The sequence below is a fragment of the Microtus pennsylvanicus genome, chromosome 8 (genome assembly GCF_037038515.1).
Source record: "Microtus pennsylvanicus isolate mMicPen1 chromosome 8, mMicPen1.hap1, whole genome shotgun sequence".
NCBI classification, from domain to species: Eukaryota; Metazoa; Chordata; class Mammalia; order Rodentia; family Cricetidae; genus Microtus; species Microtus pennsylvanicus.
In genome coordinates this window covers 27818749-27845041 of record NC_134586.1, presented here as the reverse complement: position 1 = coordinate 27845041, position 26293 = coordinate 27818749, and the positions used below count along the sequence as shown (strand labels likewise).

The window sequence follows — 26293 nt, the reverse complement described above, 5'->3', positions numbered from 1 at the left end:
GTTTTGTAGAGTTAGTTGTTGGGCGGTTACTTCTTTATGTGGGGTTGATTTGGACTTTTTTGTCTGTACACTGGAGTCAGGGATCAAGATCTTGCCATATCGTCTAGGCTGACCTTATTCATAAATGACAATCCTTCTGCCTCAGCTTCCCCAGTGCTGGAATACAGGCATCACCTCCCAGCCAGGTGAAAATCTAGGTTTGTAGGATAATTTGATGAGAAGTCTATCAAATTACTAAGTTTTTGTTCGTGTGCCATGTGTTCTGGCGAGGGTTTGATTTGCAGAAGTAGAAACCGAGAACTGGCGGGCATTTGCTGAGAGAAAACAGAACTGATCTGGAACTGAGTTCAAAAGAATGACTAAGTGATCTCTCTGTGCTGGGCTGAGGGGCAGAGCGGTCGCCATAGCCAGTTCTCGGATTACTTTTGCTTTGCTATTGGCTTAGATAAGAAGCAAAAGCAAAAAAGATACAATTCCTTCTGAACAAAGTAAGACAATCAGAAGTCAATCCTTCCTGAACTCTATTTAATAAGGTCATGTATCAAAGCTATGGGGTGACTTAGTGGGACCGCTTGCCCAAGGCCATAGGTTCTATCTCCAGCACTGCAAAATAGTAGTTCATATGGACCCCACGCCACCTAGCCTCCTTGCTAGGACTTTTGCTGGCACCTGAAAGCTTTCCCAGGACTTGGTCCTTTTTTCTAGCTAATCTCTGTTATGGCTTAAACTTCTTTACTTCAGGGAGCCTGGTCTCAAGAATTCTGGTTTGGGGCTGGGAGTGGAACACCATGGAACAGCACTTGCTTAGATGCATACAGTCTTGGGTTCGAGTCCCAGATTACACAGACATGCAGGGAAGGGAGGTTGACATATCTGTTTTTTTTATAGTTCCACACACACCTCCTGTCAGAGACACATTTGTGCAAAGACAAATGCCAAGTCCAACAGAGAACCCACCCTTCCCCTCCCTGTAGACACACAGTGACACCGGGGCCTCTTGTGAGTCAGAGCTTTTCCCAGCTGGCAGGCATGGTGCCCTTAACCTCTGCCTTCATGAGGTTGCCACACTTCCTCCTGCCCTCCTGCTCCCCACAACCCTTCCTGTCTTGCCTGCTGATTGAAATGACGGCCGCACTCATGGGGAATTAAAACAGCCCTGGCACACAGGGAGTGATCTCCAGGTGTCAGGTGTCGTTGTGATGATGATGATGACGACGATGATGATGATGGCCTAGTCTCTTGGCCGGCTCCTGCGGCGTGCCATACACAGTGGATAGAGGACTGGCATTACCCTCACCTTTACCTGCCCCAAGAGGCAGATAACTGATAGTTGTTGGTTTTGTTTGTTTTTAGATAACATCCTGTTATGTTGTCTTGACTATGTAGTCCAGGTTCGCCTCAAACTCATAAGAATCCACCTATCTCAGCTTCTCCAGTGTTAGGGTTACAGGCCTGTGCCACTGTGCCTCTTAAATTACTAGTTTCTTTTTATCCTTGTTTTACAGATAAGAAAACTGAAGCATAAAAAAAATATTTTCCCTGTCACTAGCAAAAAAGGAGCCGTGCCAGGAACAGTGGTACATGCCTATAATCCCAGCACTAGTTTGACACACCATGATCTTAACCAGATCCATGGACTATCCTGTGCATCTGAGGCGGGCCACTAGACTAGAGAAACAAAGATTACAGTCTCTGGACTTGGAATATGTGTGTGCAAGAGAAAGAGTCCCTTTTTATCTTCCTACAAACATACATAAGAACATAAGAAAAGATTGGGCTACGGCGCTGCAGCACAGGCTCCATCAGCAGACAGTTACACCCTAGTACACACCCTTGTGCCTGATGTGTGGATGCCAGGAACTGAACTCAGGTCCTCTGGAAGAGCAGTATATGCTCTTAACCACTGAGCCATCTCTCCAGCCCCAAGACGCTTTTTCTTCTTTCTTTTTCCCATACAAATCAAGAAAATAAATAGGAAGTTTGGATTATTTATTTATTATTTTTTATTTATTTTTGAGATAGGCTCTCCTTATGTAGCCATGGCTGGCCTGGAACTCACTATGTAGGCAATTTTATAATTGCCTCAAATTTATAATGATCCCCCTGCTTCTGGCTCCTGAGGGCTGAGATTACAGGCATATACTTCCAAAGCCAGCCCAGGGTCTTAGCCATTTACGCACAAAATCAATATCTGGAGAGCTTATTAAGAACGTTGATTCTACCAAGCAACGATAACGCTTGCCTTTAATCCCAGCACTCAAGAGGCAGAGGCAGGCGAACCTCAGTGAGTTCGAGGCCAACCTGGTCTACAAAGCAAGTTCCAGGACAGCCAGGGCTGTTACACAGAGAAACCCTGTCTCAAGAAAAAACAGTTGATTCCCTCTTGTGAGCTGTTTGAGGTTGGCCTGTGAAAATGACTCACTACTCTTGGAAACCTCTACCAAGTCATGCAAAATGAAACTTTCAAATGCTCGTGCTTACTTTAAGACTATCAGTGAAGCCGCCTAGACCATCAGGGCGCACATTATCTGAAAGCCACGTATCTGAAAGATAACACTGTAAAGCAGCAGTGTGTACCCTTCTGGTGGGATAACGAAGGAGCTAGAAGCCAAATGATGAAACTTGGCGCAGGACTGGCGGCCCAGAAAGAGTGCTGAGTTCTTAGTGTACCTGCTTAAAAAGTCAGAAACTAGTGCTAAGCTTGAAGGCTCATGTGGCAATGAATGTATCACCGAGCGCATGGAACTCATGTTCAGGTCGACCCATCCCAGAACTCCCCACCACAGAGATATCTTCACTAAAAAGAGCAAACCCTTGCTAAGCCAGAAGAGGAGGCTGCACGGAAGAAAAAGACATCCCAGAAAAAACTAAAGAAACAAAACTTGGAACACAAGGACAAATTCAGCATGGAATGCATGCAGATTAAAGTTTTGTAAATGTTGATTTACAGACAGTGTCACGCACTTCGGAGACAGAGGCAGAGGCAGGTAGATCTTTGTGAATTCGTGAATTCCCCACCCCTTCCTGAGACAGGGTTTCTCTGTGTAACCCTGATTGTCCTGGAATTCACTCTGTAGACCAGGCTGGCCCCAAACTCAGAGATCCATCTGTCTCTGTCTCCTGAGGGCTGGGATTAAAGGTGTACACCACCACCGCCCATCTTAGGCAGCTTTCTTTTGCACCCAAGGGAATGGTACTGCCCACAGCAGACAGGGCCCTCGACCATCAACTAGCAATTAAGGCCATCTCCCACAGAGATGTGTAGGCAGTTCCTCAATTGAGGCTGTCCTCTCCAAAAACTCTGGGTCAGGTCAAGTTGACAATCAGCAGAACTAGAACAGACCTAGTCTCATAAAAACGACACTGTCGGGAAGGTCTCTGAGGCCTCCTAAAACAGTATAGATATTGGTAACAGCTATTGGTTACCCAGCAGGATTAGATGGTAAAACCCCATTGCTGAAGGTAACACGTGCCTTGTCTGAATAGGAAATCAGGCTTGACCTAGTCTAGTGTCTTCTTTCCCCTGGGCTAGTCTCACAGTGCTGGAAAGTGCCATGCTGGGGAAAAATTTATCAGCCACAGTCTTACTCAGCTGTGGGTCCTGTGTATTACAATACCAACTGACCAGGCAGTTGAGGCTCCTCTCAAATAGTGGCGAGTCCGTTATGAGAGCGACCAACCACTGAGTATCCAACCCAGGGCCTTAAGCGTATGAGGCAAGCATTCTACCAACTAAGCTACGTCCCCAACCCCAGGATTGAGAATTTGAGGCCAACCTGAGCTACATAACCAAATTTTGTCTCAAGTAAATAAGATCCAAACAATAAAAATAAAATATCTCTTAGATTATTTTAGTGCTTGGTGGGATGAGTGAAAGACAAACTATTTTTAGGAATTCAGTAAAAGTTTCAAAATTTGTGCCGTAAAATGGCTCAGCGATTGAAAGCACTAACCACACACACTTCAAGACCTGACTTTAATTCCTGAAACCCATGCGAAAAAAAGGAAAAAAGCCTAGCAGGGCAGAGTTAGCACACACCTGTAGTCCCAGCACTTGGAGGGCTGGTGCATCTCTGTGAGTTTGAGACCAGCCTGGTCTACAGAGCAAGTTCCAGGACAGCCAGAGATGTTACACAGAGATACCCTTTCTCAAAAAAAATTAATAACAATAATAATAAATAAATAAATATTATTTTAAATAAACTTAGACTGAAGGTTCAGACCAATTTTAGAACTTGCTCACAGTAGAAGAAAAGAAAGGTTTACACTTACGTTGGCTGATGCTGGGGACCACTATTTACTCGCTATAGTTAGTGATCTGCTTTGCACAGATTTCCCTAGTTTATTAAAGTTTTGTAGATTAAGGAAACCATTTTAGTTGTGTGTGATGTCAGTGAGGGTATATGCACATGCTGAGCCATCTCTGCAGCCCCTGCTTTCCCTATTGTTTTCTAACCTGCCCTGATACACGCTTCTCAAGTCCAGTATATTAGTCAGAGGTTCCCTAAAGGACCAGGATTGATAGAATGGAAATAGAAACATGACTTACAGGATAGTGTTCGAGCAGTCCCGCAATGACTGTCTCACACTGGCGAGGTCAAGAATGCAGTAAGTAGCTCTTCCGTCTATGAGGCTGTGTGTCTCTGCAGACCCAGTCTGACCCTGAGGCCTGGAGGGTTCCTGGAGAGCTGCTGATCTTCAGTCTGTTAGAATCCCGCAGAGGCAGGCTTTAATGTCAGGGAAGGAATGCGGGAGCAGCAGGATAGACAGACTTGTCTGTGAGGGTGGGGGCAGCAGGCAAGAGCAGTTTCCTTCTTCCACGGCCAGAAGGTGCCACCCAGATTTAGGGTGGGTCTTCCTGCTTCTAATACTGTGGTCTAGAAAATTGCTCAGGAGTGCCCCTGCAGTTTGGGTTTCAGTTGACGCCAGATACAGTCAAGATGACAATTGAGATTAGCCATCAGTCCATCAGACCCGGGTTCAAATCAAAGACGGTTACTGACTCTACAGGCTAGTTAGCAAGCACTTTATAAGAAGCATGTGACTCCGTTAGGGACATCAGCAATCTCTAGGCATTTGCCGAAGCAGCTCCCCCCTGGAGAGTGTCTCGGTCTGTGCATCATCTCTCAGCCCCAGTTTCGCCTGTGATGACACTCTGGGCATTTCAACAGCTCTGAGACTGTCATACCTCAGCCCCGTCACATGCTCAGGTACCTCTCTGAAAGACTACGGGACATTCTTCGTTGGTCTTCCTGTTATTACTATCTCCATCATTCATATGTGTTCTACATTCAAATGTACTGCTGCCAATATTAACTTATTAACTGTATTAAGTTCAAAAACCTCTTAAGCTGAACTCCAAGGCCCTCCACAATCTGTCCCTAATGTGCGGTTCCAAAAATTTACTTCGACTGCTCTATGTACCAAGTATTATCTTCCAGTGAAACTGACTACCTACCAATTGTGATGGGGGAGAAGTCGGGACCCTTTATATTCTGTATTGTAAGAGTACATTCTTCATTTCATTTTGTAGGAAGGATTCTGACTGTACACATTGGTAGTAATCCAACATGTACACTCTGATAATGGTTTGTTTGTTTGCTTCAAGTTAACCTTCAAACTGGATGTCCTCCAAATAGAGACTCAGGGAGAATGCAAAACCGGGTGGCCCTAGTATGTTCAACCCTCTGAAACCTCAGAGTCGAGACCAACTGCCTGGCCAGGGGTGAAGAGGGAATAACTTTGGATGGATTTATCGCCTCTTTTCTAATTCCCTGTAAATATGCTAACAGAGATGGTTGGGGAAGGCAGATTTCCCTCCCAGATTGCCAGCTCTCTGAATAAAGTACAGTTTAAAGATCAGTTCTTGGTTTTTATTTGTCAACAGGCAACACAGACTGAATTCCGATTTATTTGTTTATTTATTTATTTTAAAATATTTATTTATTTATTATGTATACACTATTGTGTCTGTATATGCCTGCAGGCCAGAAGAGGGCACCAGACCTCATTACAGATGGTTGTGAGCCACCATGTGGTTGCTGGGAATTGAACTCAGGACCTTTGGAAGAGCAGGCAATGCTCTTAACCACTGAGCCATCTCGCCAGCCCTGAATTCCGATTTAATTCCCAGGACATGCCATTCATTTTCTTCTTACCCATTCTCTACTATTCATGCCTTGGAAACCCAGCCAACAGCCCACACTTCTAATTCCAGAACCCTAAAGACTGAGGCAAGAAGGTCCCCAGGAGTCTGAGGCCAATCTAGGCTTGGTGATGATGTCCAGGTTAGCCAAGGCTACAGAGAAAGAAAGGGATGGAGGAGAGAGGAAAATAACGGATGAATTGGTCTAGATTAGTACCATCTAGACCAAGCATAGTAACCCACACCTGTCATCCTAGCACTCAGGTAGGAGCAGGAGGATCAGAAATTCAAAGTCATCCTTGACTACACAGTGAGCTCAAGGCAGTAAAGATTTGGGCTGGGAATATGGCTTAGCAGGTAGGAGCACTTGCTGCACAAGCATAAGGACCTGAGTTCAAATCCCCAGAACCCATGAAGAAAACAAACATGGTTTCCTGTACCCCTGTAACACCAATGCAGTGGAGGGTGGAAACAGGAGGACGGGGGAAGCTTGCTGGCCTCCGGTGTAGCTCCAGGTTCAGTGAGAGACCCCTCAAGGAACTAAGAGGGAAAGTGTCAGAGAAGGACGCCTGACATCCTCTGGCCTCCATGCACAAGCCCAGGCCCACGGACCCGCACGTGTGCACACACGCGTAAACACACACATCTAAAATACTTTTTTTAATTTAGAAATCCCTACTGCCTTTGTTTGTATAAAGGAACAAACTGATTCTAAAACTCATGAGAAACGACACGAGTAGCCAAAACAATCCTGAGAAAGTGGGGCAGTCAGAGGGCTCACATTTCCCAATTCTAAAGCGACAAAGAAACTTGATCCCTAGCAAGACACCAGCAGCATGGTTGGTGCCCACACCTGTGATCCCAGCACTCAGGGATCTGAAGTTCAAGGTCATGTTCAGTTTTATAGGGAGTTTGAGAACAAAAACAAAAACAAACAAACAAACAAAAAAAGCAAAAAGCAAGAACAGTTAAGAAGAGGGAATCTCTGAATTTGAGGCCAGCCTGGTCTACATATCAAGTTCCAGGCTGGCCAAACCAAAAAATAGAAATAAAAATGAGCCAAGCTGTGGGAGCACATGCCTTTTAGCACTCAGAAAGCAGAGGCAGGGGGATCCCTGTGAGTTCAAGGCCAGCCTGGTGTATAGAAGCTCCAACATGCCTGAGCTGAGGTCTTAACCCCATCCCGCTTTCAGGAAGGAAGAGGCCCACTGTCACTGCTGGGCTGAGCTTTGGTAACCGGGGAAAGCTTACGATTTTCAGAAGAAGGAAGAAGTCACAGTGAAGGTCTGTGGTCTGTGGAAGGCAGTACCTGAGCAACTGCTTGTGACACACAACCCGTTACAACTTATCTGAGGGAAGATGAGAATAAAAGCCTACTGTGTGAAGGTAGTGGTAGCCCATTAGTTCAGAAATCTGCCTCTTTCTCTTCTTCTTCTCCAGTCAGAAGGAATACAATTGACATAAAAAGTGTCCCTAGACAAGAACCAAACCATATAGGAATTCTTCCTTAGCTAGGCTTCTGTTTTGTTTCGTTTTATTGATTTTATCTTATGTGCATTAATGTTCGCCTGCATGTATGTATGGAGTGCCCGAGGAAGCCAGAAAAGGACATTGGATTCTTTGGGACTGGGACTACTGGATGGTTTCTGGCCAGCACTTGGGTGCTGGGAACAAAACCTGGGCGCTCTGGAAGAACAGCCATTGCATGCTGTTAATTACGGAGCTGTCTCTACAGCCTTAGGCAACTAGCTTTTGAGACAAGGTATCACTTATGTAACCCTGGCTGGCCGGGGATTCACTTTGTAGCCCTGACTGGCCTTGATCTCATTGGCAATCCACCTACCTCCGTTTCCAGAGTGTTGGGCTTTAGTGCAGGAGACCACACCAAGTTAAGGTAGTCATTTTCTTCTTTTTCCTCCGCTTCTGTTTTCCAAGACAGAGTTTCTCTGTGTAGCCCTGACTACCCGGAAAGTCTCTCTGTAGACAAGGTTGACCCAGAACTCAGAGATCCACCTGCCTCTACCACTGGAATTAAAGGCATGACACCACCACCATCTGACATTTCTTTAATTTTTAAATGTTTTCCCTGTGGCAATATTCTGTCAGCGCTCTAACAAATAAAGCTTTATTTATAGTTAGCTCCACCCTCTGATCTTGTTAGAACACAAACAAAATCTCCTCATACTAGAACTTTAACCCAGAGCCTCATGCATGCTCAGTAAGCGTGCTATCAGTGATGGTTTGTGCTCCCCTCGTCTAGGTCCATACTGATTCCAAGTCACTTAGCTGTAATAGGGTCCGTGCCAGGTCCAAAGGTTGTCGGTCTCTGGGGCTTATTCGTAGAGACTGAGTGGAGTGGCTTAGCCATGAGCCCCGTTGGCTCACACCCAGGCTGTTTCAAAAGGGAGACTAAAGGGGCTGATTTGAGCTGGGACCAGTGGGGATTGGGTCATGGCTCCAGAGAGTTTCAAAACCTATCTTGGCTGGAGAAAGGCAAGAACAGTGTCTCTTCCAGATATCAGCTTCCCTCTGCCCCAGTTCTGCTTCAGGTCCGAAGGCTAAGCCTCTCCCTGCCACCGAGATCACCAGACAGGATCCCTTTCAAAAGGTCAGAAGGCAATGAAACTCCACCCTTCTGTGCTTTAACTGGAGGTGGAAGTGAGTGAAGGTTTCTCGTGTGGTTTCTCAAGTATTGGGGTTTGGTTGGTTGGTTGGTTGGTTGATTGGCTTGAAATGGGGTCTTGCTATGTAGTCCATGCTGGCCTTGAGGTCTGTACCTTCCTGTTTCAGCTTCCGGAGTACTAAGACTGCAGTCACCCACCATACCTGGCCTGGGCTGGTTTTTCCATCATATGATGGCGTTCCCACCTCCTCAGTCTCCAGATAGCAAGTTTCCCCTCTGGTGATCACCTTTAGATATTTTTTTAGCTAATTTGTTGTCATGGTTTGTGACACAAACCTAGACACAGAGGGAGGTAGGACCCAGTTGAGGAATTACTTCCATCAGATTGGGCCATGTCTATGGGGCATTTTCTTAAAACTTGCTAGTTGATGTAGATGAGCCAAGCCCACTGTGGCCAATACCATCCCTGGGCAAGCAGGCCTGGGCTGAAGAAGAAAGGCAGCCGAACAAGCCAGTAAACAGCGTTCTTCCACGGTCTCCGCCCCAGTTTCTGCTGCAGGTTCCTGCCTTAAGGTCCTGTCTTGGTTCTGTCATTGAGGGGCTGTAGTCTGACAGCCAAATCCTCTCCTCCCCATGTTGGTTCTGCTCGGTGTTTTATCACAGCATTCGTAAGCAAACGAGGACACCATCCAGTTCTGCAAAAATTTCTAGCACACAGATGCCAATATACACCGGAGAGAATTCTCTATAGGATACTTTTCTGCATTTTAAACTCATTTATGTGTGGCTGTACATGTATGTGTGTTGTCAAACAAGTGCCAGGCACACTGTGGAGGTCAGAGGACCACCCTTTTGGGATGGGGGGACAGAGAATCTTCATGTCGCTCTGGCTGTCCCAGAACTTTCTGTGTAGACCCACATGCCTTTGCTGGCATTGCAAGTGTGCCCTTACATGCTCAGTTATGGAACCACCTTTGAGAGTCGATTCTCCCTTCACGTCAAGGTCATTAAGTCTTGGCAGCAAGAACCTTTACCCAATGAGCCGCTTTTTTTTTTGAGACAGAGTCTCACTATTTAGTCCCAACTGATCTTAAATTTACAGCAATCCTCCTGCCTCAGCCTCCTAGATGCAGGCACAAGACGCCATACCCAGCTTCTTAGAAAACTGCTCAACCTCTTAGAAAACTCCCCTCCATAGCCAGCGTTCTCGCTGCCATAGAAGGCAAACAGAGATAAAAGAAAGAAAGTGGCAATGGGTTTTTGATCCTACTGCACGTACTGGCTTTGGGGGAGCCTAGGCAGTTTGGATGCTCACCTTAGGAGACCTGGATAGAGGTGGGCGGTCCTTGGGCTTCCCACAGGTCAGGGAACCCTGATTGCTCTTCGAGCTGATGAGGGAGGGGGACTTGATCAGGGGAGGGGGAGGGAAATGGGAGGCGGTGGCTGGGAGGAGGCAGAAATCTTTAATAAATAAATAAATTTAAAAAAAAAGAAAGAAAGTTGGATTAGAACTGGAGGTCACAGCTGTAAATCTTGGTTTGCTTCCTGCCCTCCTTCTCTTGCTCCCTCCTCCCTTAACCCACTGCCTCCTTCTTCTCTTCCATAAACACAGAGTCCCCATCTTACAGTAGCTCTCTGCCTAACACTGGCTTCAGAGCTGATTCCTCAAAGGAACATGGGAGCTGTGCTTTGGCAAGCTGCAGGCTTGTAGTCTGCCTGCAAGATTAGCGCTTGATGCTGACCCAGGAGCATCTTGGGTTCAAGGCCTTCTGAGAACAGAGCAAGTTCCAAACCAGCCTTTTGGCCTATCTCCAATAAAGAAAGAAAGAAGGAAAGGAAAGGAAAGAAAGAAAGAAAGAAAGAAAGAAAGAAAGAAAGAAAGAAAGAAAGAAAGAATCCCAGGGAGATAGGTGGCTTAGTCAGGAAAGTGTCCACTGAGTAGCAAGCACAAAGATCTGAATTCTGTCGCAGCACATGTATGATGCCATATGTGGCTGTGGTTACCTCTAACCCGGCACTGTAGTGACAAAGACAGGAGGATCCCTGGAGCTTGCCAGCCAGCCAGTCTAGCTGAGCTGTGGATTCTACATTCAATGAGAGAGTTTGTCTCACAAAATAATGTCGAGAGTGATTAAGGGAAATATCTGACATCAAACCGCCTCCATGTGCACACACATACATATGCATGATATCCACAAACACACATACATACATGTGCACACATACATGTGCATGGATATCCACAAACACACATACATACAGGTGCACACACATATATACAACACATACACAACCAGTACCAATCCAGTCACTATGAAACTCTGCAACCCAAGGTGACCTTGAACTTGCAGCAATCCTCCTGCCTAGGCCTCCCAAGTGCTAGGATTAACATGTTTTTTTGTCAACCTTGTAGGAAAGGAGGACATGGAAGGCCATCCTGCCCAGATAACCATTCATTCCTTCAACTCAGTGTCTCCTGGGTCTCCTGACCCTGCGCCTGATTTTGATGTTTTGCTTTGTTTTTGACACAGTTCTGTAGTCCTAGCTGGCCTGGCACTCACTTTGTAGCCCAGTTTGGCCTCAAACTCAAAGTAATCCATCTGTTTGAGCTTTCCAAGTGCTGGAGTTACAGCCATGCATCCTGGCACTTCCCCAGACAAGGGACCAGGAGAGTGGTGCTCCTGCTCCATAGATGACCGTACAAGGAGGTGATCTGGTGCTTTCCACATGGCCAGGGCTACCCTTTCCGGTACTTTGCTTCCTGCTTTTTCCATCATTCACAGGTGTGCGGGGTGCAGGATGCAGAGAGGCTACCAGTGCATGGCAGATTGCAAATCTGGCTTATGTGAGGACTCCCATATGGAAGGCTCTCAGAAGGAAAAGGACATGTTTGGAGGCAAAGAAGAGGCAGAAAATTATATTTTCCTGAATCAGTGCCAAGTGGAGTGTGTAACACAGGCCAGAAGGAGCCAAAGGGGGAAGGGGCCAGGCATGGAACACATGGTGGCGCCGCCCAGATCGGGAGCCTTGAACAATTTATTGGGAGTGATCAAGCTCCTGTGTGATTCTCTCAGCCAACTGTGGGAGAGAGGTGGAGAGATACCAAGCCTGAGTTTGGCCAAAGGGAGGAAGGGAGGTGCCATAGCCTGTGTAAGTCCAATGGCATGCAGACCCTGTCCCTGCCCCGTGGAGCAGGTCTCAGAGGTTGGTTTGGCCCACTGGGGAAAAGGCAGGGGTCTGTGTTCCCAGTAACTCCTTGTGGCAAGTGCCACTCTGCACAAGTTGAGGGTTATTTCCCTAATCAGGTGATCAGAAACAATATGGAATTTGTGGACGCTGGTGAATGAGTCAGGTGCAATTGGGGGTCTCCTGGGGGAGTTCAAGGGATTCAAACGGAAGCACGAGGACAATTTTATTAGCCTTTAAAGGAAAAACTGCAGGGCAGGCAAACTATAAACTTCAGCTACTGTCCAGGGGAGACGGGAAGAGAGAAGGGAAAAGGCCAGGATGCCATCATGTGAGCTGGATTGGAGCTCAGACACATGACCAACAAGAAGCCACAGTGTGGGGAGGGAGACTTTGGAGAAAGAGTAAGGAAGCCAAAAAATGCTAGGGAAGGGGCATGAAGGAAAAAATGCTGAGAAAAGAGAAGGAAGAAAAAAAGAAGTTTCAGTTTTCAGAATAACTCAGACTGGGCAGACTTACAACCCGGTGTCTGTGGCCTTTAAGCTTCTGCACCAGGTGCAGGGATTCTGGGAAGGGAAAGTACAGTATCTCAAGAAAGGACTAATTATTCCGCCCATCTCTGTAGCATGGCTTACTGTGAACCTGCCTTCCTAGGGATGTCCCTTAGCCAAAGTGATTGAACCAGCCTAGCTGGAATCTCTGGCCTGGGTAGTGTTCTTTCTTCTCTGGTATGGTGAGGTTTCTATGGCTGGCTGAGACCAGACTAAGAGAGGATAGAGAGGTGAAAGGTGGCGATGAGCCTGCGAGCTGGTTTGGGGCTGTGATGACATGTGACCACTGGAGTTTCTCAGAATAAAGAAATGGTGAGGCTGGGTGCAGTGACGCACACCTGGATAGCTAGTGAGACAGAGCCACGGAATCACGAGCTTCGAGCCTGCTCTAGAGTGTGCCCCTGTCTAAAAACCTTCTTTGTACCAGAGGATTAAATTAAATGAGTGAACCCAGGTGCTGGCTTGCCTGTTTGTTTTTGTCAACTTGATACAAGCAAGAATGATTTGGAAAGACAGAATCTCAATTGTTTGTCCACCAGATTTGCCATAAGTGGACAAACTTATGGGGCAATTTATTAATTAATGGGTTGATTGGTCATGACTTGCTCACCCTGCTTTCTCATACAGCTCAGGACCACCTGCCCAGGGGGTGGCACACCCCTCCACTACCCACTGCACAGTGGGTACTGAGGCCCGTGACGTGGAAGTGTAAGGAAAATACACACTTTCCTGCTCAAGCTGCTTTTGGTCACAGTGTTTTATCACCACAATAGAGACCCCAGCTAAGACAGCCCACCCAGCACAGTGGCAGCCCCTAGATGAAGTCCCAGCAGCTCCAGAAGGTGAGGCAGGAGAAGCTCTATCCCTTGAACCCAGGAACCGGAGGCTGACTTGGGCAATACAGAGAGATCCATCATTACAAGTGGCCAGGGTCTGGGCCCAGTGTTTTCAGGTTCTTGGCTTCTTATTCAATGAACCGAAATAATCGCGCACAGATAAGCAAAGGAGACTTTGTTCAAAGAAAAAGCCCAGAGCAGACTCAAAAGATATGAGAAGCTCAGGGTGAAAATGGCCCCAAGAGAGAAGTCACTCAAGGGTCTGGGCACTGTTTGAAGCTTCCTTTTATGGGGTTCAAAAGGAGGAGGAGTTTGATTGCTAAGGGGCAGAGTGTGAGCATTTCTGTGCTTTTATTAACAGAATTGGATTATGCAAGCCTTCCTGCTCACAGCACATGTCCTTCCCCATGAACCATCTGATTTCAATCGTGTGCACACCCAATTAGACATAGGCAAAAGAACAGATAGAGAATTCTTCCTAAAGGTTCCTAAGAAGGCACAGTGCGCACCAAAAAAGAAAAAGACATAGCTTGCTTTATTAAACATGTGCCCCAAACCAGCGTAGGCTGAACTGGCCCACTGCCCCATAACTTGAGTTGTAGGATTGTTTGAATAGAAACAGGTACTACCAGGGGATTGCTAAGGGGAACAACTTATCCCATTGTTTAAAACATGTGTATGTACAGCTTGATGCAAGTATAGGTCCTCACAGGTCACCAGGAACAGTGTTCAGAGTAGGGGTTTGCACATAGGATATACAGGCGAGGGTCTCAGGCTGCAAAAACACATTCTAAGCCAAGCAGAGTCCTGGCTTCCTTGCCTAATCATTTCTTAAGCAAGCCAAGCCAGATAACATTTTAAGTAAGGCAAGATATAAGGGTAATATTTTAGAGAAAGTGGTTTGGTTTTGCTGTTGTTATTTTGTCTTTTTTAAAAAAGCAGGATAGAAAGACAGGAAAATTATGGGGACATGGGAAAGAGAAGGTGTCTCTCACCCAAGGGTCCAGTTAAAGATTTTTTTTTAATTTGTTTTTATTTTATGTGCATTGGTGTTTTGCCTACCGGAGTTACAGACAGTTGTGAACTGCTATGTGGATGCTGGGAATTGAACCCGGGTTCTCCGGAAGAACAGCCAGTGCTCCTAACCTCTGAGCCATCTTTCCAGCTCCCAGTTAAAGACTCGTAACACTCTCTGTAAAAACAGCTAACAAAGCATTAACGTGCCTTCCACTTAGAGCAGCTGTTCTCAACCTGGGGGTCACGACCCCTTTGCAGGCACATATCTGATATAAACACATTCTGATCATAACTAGCAAAGCTACAACTATGAAGGAGCCATGAAATGACTTTATGGTTGGGGATCACAGCATGAAAACTGCATTAAGGGGTCACAGCATTAAGAAGGTTGAGAAGCACCAGCGTTAGGCTATTTTATGGTGGTTTGTAACCTTGAGTACTGTCTCACTGTTTCCTCAGACACCATTGAAAACAAAGCTGCTACCTTGACCTCCAGTGAGGATGCCCTCCCTCCCTTCCTCCCCACTTTGTCCCTCCCTCCCTCCCTCCCTTCCCTCCCTCTCTATGACTTGGACTTTTATTCTGCCAAGTGCCCCTCAGGACCCTTCCAATAGTCTCCCTTAGGTTTCTTAGCTAGCTACTCTGGAGATATTAATACAACAACATGAAAACTCACCCAAATTCTGTCAAGAGTTGTGGATCTGCGTCCAAGGGCACCTGCTGAAGTCCCCAGAAGCTTGTGTCCTTGTGTCACCGGGCAAAGACTTGCACCGGGGACATATGATAAAGAAATAGAAAAGTCTGCCAAGAAAGAGAAGGCCACTCCTGTGGATGGGAGTGGCCTAGTGAGCCTGGAAGAGGCACGTGCTGAAAGCATGGAGCCAAAGTCTCATGACAATTTACATAGCCCTGGCCTCTCTTCTATTCCAGCCTGCGTTTTTCTCACAACTGCGGTTTGTTACCCTGGTAGGGAAGGGTTTCCAGGCTTTTTGTCAACTGGCTTCCTTCACACGTTTTTTGTTTTGTTTTGTTTTTCAAGACAGGGTTTGTCTGTGTCGCCCCAGTTATCCTGGAACTCACTCTGTAGATTAGGCTGGTTTGAACTCAGAGACCCACCTACCTCTGCTTCGAATGCTGGGATTAAAGGCGTGCGCCACCACCACCTGGCTCATCTTTTTGAAGGTATTTTCCGCATGTATATATGTATAGGGTATGTGTGCATGCGTGTATGCATGTTCAAATATGTAGGGCACAAGTGTGGGCAAGAGTGCATGCACTTTTCTCCCCTTCCCTGCTCTTCAGAAGCTGCAGTCCCTCCATGGAGAAGCCCAGATCCGTGCCCTAGGTGTGGCCCACTTTCTCCAGAGCGCCTCTCCTAACACCTGTGCTTAAGCCTATACTAAAATATCACTATGAAACCCCAACACTGCTTCATAAAATGGCTCGTCCTGGAATTATTTTTTGTGTCAAAGTTAGAAATCCCAGTTTGGCCTGAGTTGAGGTCCCTAAAGGTCTAGGGAAACAAACTCTTTAGTCTGCTATGGGTGGGGAGCTGTACCTCCTGCCCCTGTCCGAAAATGCTGGTATTTCTGCTGTAGCCCAGGTTGGGGTTGAACTCACTGTGTACCCAGGGCTGGTCTTGAACTCCTGATCCTCCTGCCTCTTGCTGGAATTTTAGGAGGGCACCACTGTGCCCAGACTCCTAGGAGCTTCGAGGGCCTCTGTCTGAAGTGGTACAGGTCAGGAGGATAAGAGGTCTTTATTGCTCTAGTTTCTATGGGAGCTGAGCTGGTATTTTTGAAAGACAGGCAGCCACGGTGGCCCGTACTCTGTTCAGTGAGTCACTTTTTCTTAACATTTCTTGGCCTGGATGCTATCTGCAATTGCATTACCGTGACCTTAATTGAGGACACAGTTACTCAATGTCTTGGGGGACAAGTTGTGTGACAGCCTAGTAGGACACGTGACAGTCCCATGCAAAGCGTTCTGGAGCAGGTCGGAACCAGTCACCTGTGTGTGCCCACAGATTTCTTGGCAAACACTAGGACCCTCACGTCCAAGTACTGGCCTATTTTGTAGGACTGATACCAAACTCCCTGCTCCAACACCCCCCTTTCCTGAGGACTATGGGTCCCTAGCCAGAAGTCACATGGACAAAATGTCCCAAACCTCTGAATAGCCATTGTTCTCAGAAAGAATTTGTAAGTCAATTGTGTGGAACGGAAGGCATGTGCTCAGATAAATAAGGCCGTGTATAATCTTTGTTATTCGAGACAGCCCTAAAGAACTCCTTGTGCCCCTGTACAATGGTGACCAATCGGCCTCATGCCTCGGCACCCTGTGATGAGAGAAGTCTGTGCCACAACCCTAGGCCCTTGATGTGGCCGCCCGGGACTGGGTAGAGGCCAGTGGGAGAAAGAGGGTGGCCAGACCTAAAGGAAGCCAAAATCTGGCTCAGTCTTCAGTGGCCTCCAGGGTAGGCCTGTTCCCCTTTAGTTTTTCTTCCCGTTTGAAGTCCCTAAGGTCTTTGTCCCTGAAGGATAATGGTAAACAGACAGAAAAAAAAGTTCCTGTTTTTCAGTTCCTGGCTCTTAGAAAAGACCAAGGTCAACATTAGGAAGAAAATTAGATTTCTAGGGATGCAAAGAACCAGACATATCTAGATGCCCAAGAACAACTGCTGTTGAGTTCCCTCAGGTTATGGGGACTATGGGGAGCTGTTTCTTTTCAACAGATTTTGCCTTTCTCTAAAAGACTAGATGATTAAAATCATACCTCTTGCATCTGATTTTTCTCAACCCACAGCCTTACAAGTGACTAATTTTTAAAATTATCATTAATTATTATTATTTTCTTTGAGACAGATTCTCCTTCTGTAACCCAGTCTTGCCAAAAATTTGTGACAGTTCTTGTTAATTCAACCAGTCAAGAATAAGACCACAACTTAAAGCCAAATCGGAAGCAAGCTTTAATTAAATACTCGCTAGGTGAATGGGTTCTAACCAGGTCCATCACCGAGTTTCTGATGGAGGAGGGTACAGAAAATGGCCCCAATCAGGGTGTACAACAGTTTAAGAATTTCCCATCAGGTCCAATCAGGAGCAAGCATACATCCTGATGTACCTCTAGACTACATCCAATCAGGAGCAAGCGTATATCCTGACACATTTCCTGCCTGTGAACCCCCCACCTACACGTGATTAAGCACATCCTATGCAGATGGGTCAAACAAACTTGTTTAGGGGAGTGAGAACAAATGGCTTGTTTTCTCCTATAGACAATAGGCTCCAGGGTTTCAGGTGTTGCAAAAACCAGCAGGAGAGGGACCTTGGCGGGCCAAGGGGCCACACTGCAGGTGAGAGCCCACTGCCAGTGAGGGATAGACACACCACACAGTACCTCCTGCCTACATGTGATCAAGCATAGCCTATGTAATTGGGGCAACCAACCTTTTTTACAGAAGAGAAAACACGTGACTTGTTATCTTACATGAACAACTACCCCCAACATTCCAGGCAGTCATCTGTCCTTGGGCACGTAGGGTGTACAGGTTAGAGAAGCCGTTCCCAACCTTTTTGGGGGGTTGGAGGCCCTTTCACAATGGTCGAATATCAGATATCCTGCATATTATATATTTACATAAAAAATCTTTTTTCGTTTATTTTTTGAGACAAGGTTTCTCTGTGTAGCCCTGGTTGTTTTTCAAGACAGGGTTTTTCTGTAGCTTTGAAGCCTGTCCTGGAACTCCCTCTGTAGACCAGGCTGACCTTGAACTCACAGATCTGCCTGCCTCTGCTTCCAAGCGTTGGGACTAATGGTATGTGCCACCATTGTTAGCATTCAGGCTATGTCTGTCTGTTCGTCTCTCTCTCTCTCTTCTCTTCTGCTGCTCCTGTCCCCAGAGGCTGGTTCCCTGCCCCCAGAGGCTGGTTCCCTGCCCCCTCCCCTCTTTTCCCATTCACTTTCCCCCAATAAAAACCCCTCCACCTGAGCTCTGTCACAAGTCACCTTTCTCTCTTGTGCTGCTTTTAAAAAATGACAACAGCCATGCCCAGATCTACATTATGATTCACAACAGTAACAAAATTGCAGTTTTGAAGCAGCAAGGAAAATAATTTTACAACTGGGGACCTCAACATGAGGAACTGTATTAAAGGGTCGCAGTATTAGAAAAAATTGAGAACCACTGGGTTAGAGGCATTTTTGTCTTATTAGATCTTTTAAGCACAATAATTTAAATTTAATTCCAGGGTTGCAAAGTGAAACTCTGTCTTAAAAAAGATGAAGAGGAGGAGGAGGAAGAAGAAGAAGAAGAAGAGGAGGAGGAGGAAGAGGAGGAGGAGAAAGAGGAGGAGGAGGAGGAGGAGGAGGAGGAGGAGGAGGAGGAGGAGGAGGAGGAGGAAGAGGAGGAGGAGAAGACCCAGCACTTGGGAGCAGAGGCAAGAAGTTCTCTGTGAGTTTGAGACCAGCTTGGTCTACAGAGCAAGGTCCAGGACATCCAGGGCTACACAGAGAAACCCTGTCTCATCCTGCTCCCCGCCACACACACACAAAGAAAAAAGAAACAGAAAAAAAAGATAGGAGCCGGGCGGTGGTGGCGCACGCCTTTAATCCCAGCACTCGGGAGGCAGAGGCAGGTGGATCTCTGTGAGTTCGAGACCAGCCTGGTCTACAGAGCTAGTTCCAGGAGAGGCTCCAAAGCCACAGAGAAACCCTGCCTCGAAAAACCAAAAAAAAAAAAAAAAAGATAGGAAAGCTAAGGACATAGAAGAATGAGAGAAACATACACACACACACACACACACACACAGAGAGAGAGAGAGAGAGAGAAAGAGAGAGAGAGAGAGAGAATATCCAGGGAACATGAGAAGGGGAAAAAGAGCTCCCTTGCCTAAAGCATCTTGAAGCAGAAAAGCAAAAATTCCTTAAAAACAATTCCCCCTTCCCAGCTGTAAACCTGAAATTTTCTATGGATTGCATCAGAATCTCCACTTACAGTAAGAGCCATATCCTAAACTCCTTGTATAACTTTAACGGCTTCTGGTTTTAGTTTATTAGATTGTAATCCCATCCAAGATAGCTCTAGAGTCAATTTATAATCTCAACTGTCAAAACAAGAAACAGAGGCAAAAAAGGGAGATGTGATAGTTCGAAAGTAATTGGACCCCAGAAGCTCAGAGGGAGTGGCACTGTTAGGAGCTGTGGCCTTGTTGAAGTAGGTGTGGCCTTGCTGGAGTAGGTGTGTCACTGTGGCAGCAGGCTTTGAGGTCTTCTATGCTCAAGCGACACCTAGTTCAGTTCACTTCCTGTTTTCTGTGAGTCAAGATGTAGGACCCTCAGCTCCTTCCCCAGCACCATGTCAGCTTTGCATGCCGCCTGTGGCACCATGATGATAATGAACTAAGCCTCTGAAAATGTAAGCCACTCCCATTCAATGTTTCCTTTATAAATGTTGTTGTGGTCATCAGTGTCTCTTCATCCTAAGACAGATGGGGTCCCCAGAAAGTCATTAAACAATGAGATTCCAAAAGGCTTCTCAGATCTCAGACACACAGTCCCTTCTAGGCCTGAGATGTGGCTCCTGGAGAAGCCCACACCCATGCTGCGGGCTGTGCCTTATGTTCTTCTCAGCACTTCTTCAGCACATGTGCTTATAAATATATCAAAATATCATCCGTAACATTCTAAGCTCTGACTAGTCCATCCGGAATTCCTTCCAGCATCAAAGCCACAAGTCAGTTTTGTCCTGAATTAGGTCCTTAAAGTGGAGGGGAACTCCTCAAGCTGTGTCTCAGTCCCCGTATTGCTGATAGCATCGGGGCTTTTCAAGGACCACTAAGAGAATGATCCTTCCTCTTATTCAAAAGAGTATCTCGGACTCTAAGTGGAGCCATGACATTCCAACCGGCCTAAGACGTAAGATCACAAAGGTGTACTGCTGTCCCTGCCTTATGACTTAGTCCAACAGGGCCTGCCAGGACAGGAAAGTATCCCTCAGGAAAGCCGAAACACTGGAAGCAAACTCTAATAAAATGGTCCTCTAGTTTCCTTCTGCATCCTTTTAAAGCTCTTTTATTAAGGAGATTAAGAACCTGCAAAAGGGAACCTGTGTTCCCTAGACACAGAAAGCCCATGTTTTGCTACCAAAGCCATTGCTGGCATTAGAGTCAGAGTTGGGGCCCTTCCAGCCCCAGCAGACCAGGCCCAGTCAACTGTCCTTCGCAGGCCAATTCAAGACTCAAGGTAATAATAAAAAGCACCACATTGCAATGGGAGACAAAGAGGTTCACTGATCCCCCCCCACAAAACAGTCTTGAGAACCCTGGTTCTGGTTGGTTTCAAGTTTGAATAGAAAGACTCAAGGCAAGCAATCTGGGTCAAGGTGGGGCCTGCCGTGACCAGAGACCCTCCTGTAAGATGGACCCTGGCCAAGGTGGGGCCTGCCGTGACCAGAGACCCTCCTATAAGGTGGACCCTGGCCAAGGTGGGGCCTGCTGTGACCAGAGACTCTCCTGTGAGGCAGTCAGACAGATGGTTAGAACTGTGTCTCTTTCCAGTGGAGAAGCTTCCTCTGCAGCTGGCACCAGGCTCCCTGCCTCTTTTTGTTCCCAATGTGAGATTCCTGGGGGGATATTCTGATGTCTTGGGATCCATTGCTTTAACAGTCTGCTAACCAAAGAGAAGGCACAATATCTTCATTCCTGCCAGGACGGTTCTGAAACTCTCTGACATTAGCCAGCTTATGGGTAGCCAAGTTTCTGCACCAAACTGTGGGCCCTTGCAGGGGTCAGTTAATTCCCTAAAGGGCTGCAGAACTCTCACAGTCCTGGAGCTGAAAAGAGTCTCTAGAACACATCTAATTTTCCTCCTGGCTCTACACTCTGCTGGATTATCCTAGACAATGAAACACTTCTAATTTTTTAGGTTCCTCCAGGGAATGAAGTCTGTGACTCTCAGGGACCTGTCTTGGTAACAGATAGCTACTCTGTTGACAGCCGTCCTTTATTTCCACCTCTGGTTCTTTGGTTTAAAAAGGGGGGGGGGAACCTGGCAAGAAAAAAAAAGGTGCTTTTCACTACTTTGCCAGATAAAGCAATAAAGGAAAGAGAGAGGAAGAGAACTTGTGATTATTGGGTCAACTCACAACAGTCCATAGCAGAACTGACCCTTTCAGCCAGATGGGCTCGAATGCGGTTTTCAAAGTGCTTTCTCTTCTCCCTAGCACCTAAGCCTCCCAGGATGCAGAGGGCAGGCCAAGCTGGCACCAACTCTAGGAACACCTAGAAAAGGAGCGGCCTGTGAGAACCTCCGGGTTCGTCAAGGCTCCCAGCAGTCAGCCGTGAGAACTAGGGCTGCAGTTCTGTCCTGATTTGAGATTATACAGCCGCACCTTGAGGCCCATCAGAAAGTCAAGTGATTTGTACAAATTAGCATGATCTTTGGGTGTGGCTTCTGTTTTTGTTTGTTTTTTTTCTTGTGTTTTTTGTTCATTTATTTTTAAGATTATTATTTAGTTACGTTTCTTCTTTCCTTCCTCCAAACTTTCCCATATACACCTCCTACTCTTTCAAATTCATGGCCTCTCTTCGTCAATCGCTATTCCATACATAAGTGTTTGTACACACACACACACACACACACACACACACACACACACACACATTCCTAAACGAACCTGTTGAGTCCATATAATCTTACACATATGTCTCGGGGCTGACCACTTGGCACTGGACAACCAGCTGGTATGCTCTTCCCTGATGCTCCCAACTTTACTTGGTTGCCTGTAGTTCTTCGTGTGCCACCCAGCCCCACCCTCCCACCCCCGCCACAGTTTGGCATGTTTGTTGGTGTCCTCCTTGTTCAGCTCACATTTGGGCAGGCGTGTTGGTGAGACTTCATGGGTGTAACTTCTGATGTCACTAGGAGACAATCTCATAGCAAACTCCCTGATCCGCTGACTCTTACAGTTTTTCCGCCCCCTCTTCCACAATGTTCCCTAAGCCTTAGGTGTGGGAGTGTTTTGTAGATGTATTCGTCGGGACTGGGCTCCACAACTCTGTGTTCTGATTGGTTGTGGTTTTCTGTGATGGTCTCTGTGTATTGATGAGGGGTGAGGACTGCTCTTATCTTTAGGGATAAGGCCCATGTTTATAGATTATCTTTAGGGATTCTGCTGGTTTAGTAAATTAGTGGTTGTAGATTCTCCTCCAATAACCGTGACATCACAAGCACTGAGTAGTTAGCTAAGTTCCCAGTACCGAGCATGGTGTCCCTCTTGTTAGGTGGGCTTAAGTCCAACCAGAGAATAACTGGCTACTGCTAAGGAGGAGGTATGCAAGCCACTACTGTACCATAGGGTTATGGTGCCATGCTGGTTGTTGATGAGGTTTTATGATACCACTGCTGGGTAGAACAGTTGGTTGCCTCCCTCCGCTGGAAACTTCCTTGGCACTTTCTGGTACCGTAAAAGCTAATCCTCAAGAAGAGGACATTCAGGTCAGGACAGGCTCAGGGCTCTCTGGGCCTGTTTCTGAAGTGCATGGCAGCTTCAGCAATAGGGACTTAGCTTCCACCTCTGGAGGGTAACCAAGGGCAAGAGCAATAGGCTGTATGTTTTGGGAGTCCCTTAGAGAACCCTGGTTGACAACCGAAAAGAGGATCATGCCTGCTGTTATGGTTTTTGTGAGGTAATCTTTGGCTCCTGGAGGGAGCACTGTCAGCCCAGGCCAGAAAAGTTCATTAGAACTATATATGTATATTTATACACTGAATTGTGTGCATTAGGTTTATTTTATTTTATTTTATTTATTTATTTAGTATTTTTGGTTTTTAGAGACAGGGTTTCTCTGTGTAGCCCTGCCTATTCTGGAACTAGCTTTGTAGACCAGGCTGGCCTCGAACTCCCAGAGATCCGCCTGCCTTTGCCTCCCGAGTGCTGGGATTAAAGGTGTGCGCCACCATCGCCCGGCTGTGCACTATAGTTTTAAAGGGCAACAGTTAATAGTATGATTCCTTGTGTCTTTTTCAGACATTCATATTGTTATTATACCCACCTCCCCACTTGTCCTGTATTTACCCCCTCTTTCTTTCCTAAAGAGTGCTCCCTTTCCCATTTCCCCTACCAGGTCACCAGTATCCTGCCGCTTTGTTGGGCTTTGTGATGGTATTGCTATGTGGCTTCAGCTGACCTCAGATTTACAACAATCCTAGTGCCTCAACCTCCCAAATGCTGGGACTACAGGCATACAACACCACTCCGGACACTGGGGTTTGTTTAGTACACAGCCCAGGATTCCAAGTTCAGGATTGTTGATGGCAAAAACAGATCGCCTGGGAGACTTTCCAAGAGGGAACGAGGAGCTCCCTTGACTTTTGCCAGCAGAATAACCGGCTTTGTCCTGCTCATTCCGGCTGGGAGCTGGAACTGTGGGGCTCCTCTTGAGCTGTGGCCCTTTAGATGGATCCAGTTCTGTATGTTGCATGCTTTTTTTTTCCCCTTTCTTCCTTTTTTTTTTTTTGGTTTGTTTGTTTGTTTGGGGTTTTTTTGGGAGGGGGTTGGGTTTTTTTTGCACTTTCACTGGGCTGTGTGTTTTTCCAGAGCTAGACAAGCCAGATCAAAGATGCATGCTGTAAGAAATAGACTGAGATGGGCTTCGAGTTTATGAGAACAGCAGATATGCAGGAGGCACTAGGCCCCTCTCTTCCCTAGCTGGTAGCCGATGCCTGCTTATCTCAGAACTCCAAGGGTTGGAAAGTTATACGTAGTCTGCTACATGATTGAGCCCATGATCAGAAATGGGACATTTTCTTTTTTTTTTTTTTTTTTTGGTTTTTCGAGACAGGGTTTCTCTGTGGCTTTGGAGCCTGTCCTGGAACTAGCTCTGTAGATGAGGCCAGCCTGGTCTACAGAGCTAGTTCCAGGATAACTGGAGCTGTTATACAGAGAAACCTTGTATAAACCAAACCAAACTAAAGCAAACCAAACCCAAACGCCTGTGTGTCCTAAACTCATGAGTTGAGGGATTAAAGAAGACAAGTATCTGCCTGTGGGAGATAGCAGGAATTCTCGAGGGGCAGGCTTTGAAAAACACTGTCTTGTGTCAATCAGCACGCCAGCATTTTAGATCTTTTCTCTGCACTGCATCCTTCTGTGAAATGGCGTATCAAAAACTCATCCAGCCAGGTGTGTGGTGGTGCACACCTTTAATCCCAGCACTCAGAAGGCAGAGGTGGTGGATCTCTATGAGATAGAGGCCAGCCTGGTCTACCTCACAAGTTGCAGGCTAGCCAAGGCTACACAGGGAGACCCTGACTTGAACACACAAACCTGCTTCATTTTTACTGGTCTCTTGAATTTGTTATTATGCTTATATTATTTCCTAAGGCTAAGTCTAGGAGTCAGGTTTGCCCACCCCACCCAAGTCCCCCTTAAATGATCCCCTGACATGAGCCCAGTTGAGCATAATGGATTAAACACTGTTCCAGACTCTTTAGGGATGGGCTATTTTCATGGACTTAGGTAGCTAACGCAGGACAGGTTGTGGTTCCCTCTTCCAGCTCTAACCTTGAGTGTGCAGACGTGGGAGAAGAACTTTAGATCCCATCTCAGGTTTATGAGAACAGGAGATAGAGATAAATCAGGTAGGGCAGGGACTCCAGGTGGAGGCTCTCAGAACATCCTGGCTTTAGGCCAGGGACACCAGGAGAGAAAGTTCTGGTTCCTGCTCCCTTATCTCCTCTGCTTGCCTGGAAGTCATAGGTGACTGAAACTGAGAGGGGACGTGGAATATCCCTTTACATTGTGTGAATATATGTCACTGTAATTGGTTTAATAAGGAAACTGACTGGCCAATAGCAAGGCAGAATAAGGGTAGGCAGGAGAACCAGACTAAGAGAATGCTGGGAAGAAGTGGGAGGAGTCTCGGGAGTCCTCAGGCAGACGTGGAGAGAAGCAAGATGAACGTGCTGTGTTGGAAAAAGTATTGCCATGTGGTAGAGGCTAGAACACGAATAAAACATAGGTTAATTTAAGATGTAAAAGTTAGTCCGTAACAAGCTTAAGCTATCAGCTGAGCGTTTATGGTTAATAAGTCTCTGTGTGGTTATGTGTGAGCTGTCTGGCAGGACAGAAAAGTCCACCTATGAGGGTTGGACACCTACGTTGGCCAGCTGCACTGACCGGCTCATCCTCCTCCCGTTTCACTTTGGTTTCTGCCATGGGTCCTTTACAAAGCCCAAGAGTAAAAATTCAATGGTCCCCACTTCGAAGGGCCCCTCCTCTCACAGAGGATTCTGTTTTCTCGCTCTTAGGCTCCCACCTATGAACTGTAATAAACTTGCCTCCACAATTCATTCTGTGGTCCATGAGTGTCATCCTTCAAACTCGTGAGACGAGAACCTAAAAAGCATGGATTCAGGATGACTTTTGTGGTTAAGTTTTCCGGGACTCTAGCCCCTCAAGCGAAGCGTACCAGGTTCAGAAAAAGGCTGTTACTCTTAGAGACACCCCCAAAACATCTGGTATCAAGACCTGTTGTAGTGTGCAGTTACTCCAAATTTTTATGTGTATTGTTTTTTACTTGCTTGTATGTATGTGCACCAAGTATGCCTACATGCATGTTTGTGTGCTATGTGCATGCCTGGTGTCCGTGGAAGCCAGAAGAGCATCAGATCCCCTGGGATTGGAGTTACAGATGGTTGTGAGTTGCCATGTGACTGCTGGGAGTGGAGGGATGCCTTTGATGCAGGTGCCCAGGGAGTTGGAGTTACAGGTGGTTGTAAGCCACCTGATATGGGTGTTGGGAACCAAACGGGTTCTCTGTGAAAATAGAATGCATCCTTAACCACTGAGCCAGCTCTCCACCCTGTCCCCACTGTTTCTTTCTAAGCTGGTAGAGAGGGTGAGTGCCACAAAGGGAAGTCCTGTCTAAAACAA

The 26293-nt window shown here is 46.6% G+C and overlaps 1 protein-coding gene across 2 annotated transcripts in view; it reads right to left on the bottom strand.

The window, feature by feature from the left end:
* Positions 1-15351, bottom strand: part of Adipor2 (adiponectin receptor 2) — a 59002-nt gene extending 43651 nt beyond the window's left edge. Inside the window, exons 1-2 of one of the 2 annotated variants that reach the window (XM_075982978.1) lie at positions 15035-15313; positions 4550-4703 (exon numbers count right to left, since the gene is read on the bottom strand). The gene's annotated coding sequence lies outside the window, so the exon portion shown is untranslated. Of the gene's footprint in view, positions 1-4549; positions 4704-15034 lie in introns of both variants that reach the window. The other variant, XM_075982977.1, reaches the window with a different exon arrangement.
* Between the last annotated feature and the right edge of the window lie 10942 nt (positions 15352-26293).